Genomic DNA, 1085 nt, shown 5'->3' on the forward strand with positions numbered 1-1085 from the left:
AAAAAAGAAGCCGTTGGGTAACGGCTAACCGTAGAGAAAACTACTTGTAAAGGGCACTTGAGTTAAATGACGGTTATTCCTCCCCCCTCCTCAGTAAATCCGTCAAATTCCAGAGGTGTGAGGCAAATACGAGCCGTGGAAAGAAAATCCGCATCCCAGCAAAGAAGCCCGCCAGGTCTCCTCTCCTCTCTGCCCTGCCGGCGGGCTCGCCTGTGTCAGAAGAAGTCCCAAAAAATCCCGTATTCTCCACTCAGCAACGAAGTGCTCTCCTCTCCCCGGGGCGGAGGAGACTCTCCTGGATGAGAGCTCGTTTACCTCTGTTCTCCTCCTGTGAGGGGAAGATCTCTCCGTGGCTTGAAGAAGAAGAAGAAGAAGAAGAAGAGGAGGAGGAAGAAGAAGAGGGACAGCGGCACGAGCAGCAGCGGCACGAGCAGCAGCAGCAGCAGCACGAGCAGCTCCGTGTGAGCTGAGCTCCTCACTCCTGCCGTGTGCGAGATAAAACCTCTCCCTCTCCAGCTCCTGCCTCAGCTCCAGCTCCAGCTCCCATCACTCAGAGACCTTCGACATTTCTGGACGTGAAGAACATTTGGAGCTCGGACGAGTCACCGCGGCGCTGAGCCCGTCAGGCTGGCTGGAAAAGTGGCCTCCATAAAAACAGACGGACGGTCAGATGCTGGCAACCGTGGGCACTGACTCACTCAGTGTGATCGAGAGAGAGAGAGTGAGTGTGTGTGTGTGAGGGAGAGAGAGAGAGAGAGAGAGAGAGAGAGAGAGAGAGAGAGTGAGTGTGTGTGTGTGAGGGAGGGAGAGAGAGAGAGAGTGAGTGTGTGTGAGGGAGAGAGAGAGAGAGAGAGAGAGTGTGTGAGTGTGTGTGAGGGAGGGAGGGAGAGAGAGTGTGTGAGTGTGTGTGAGGGAGGGAGGGAGGGAGAGAGAGAGGGGGGGAGGGAGAGAGAGCTAACCCAGCACTTTGTGTATACGGCTGCACCACCACCACAGGTGTGTAACCGCCATAGTCTGAAGCGTTTTCTTTTTCTGAGTGTGTGTGTGAGTGTGTGTGTGTGTTAATCGTGGCAAACGTAGCTAAT

At 54.8% G+C, this 1085-nt stretch overlaps 1 protein-coding gene across 2 annotated transcripts in view; it reads right to left on the reverse strand.

The window, feature by feature from the left end:
* The window catches only part of grik4 (glutamate receptor, ionotropic, kainate 4), a 510448-nt gene extending 509750 nt beyond the window's left edge, over positions 1 to 698 (reverse strand). For both annotated transcript variants that reach the window (XM_072692120.1, XM_072692119.1), the window contains exon 1: positions 1 to 698. This exon is cut by the window's left edge and continues 271 nt beyond it. The gene's annotated coding sequence lies outside the window, so the exon portion shown is untranslated.
* Positions 699 to 1085: the final 387 nt, after the last annotated feature.

Source organism: Salminus brasiliensis, chromosome 11, assembly GCF_030463535.1.
Source record: "Salminus brasiliensis chromosome 11, fSalBra1.hap2, whole genome shotgun sequence".
Lineage (NCBI taxonomy): Eukaryota > Metazoa > Chordata > Actinopteri > Characiformes > Bryconidae > Salminus > Salminus brasiliensis.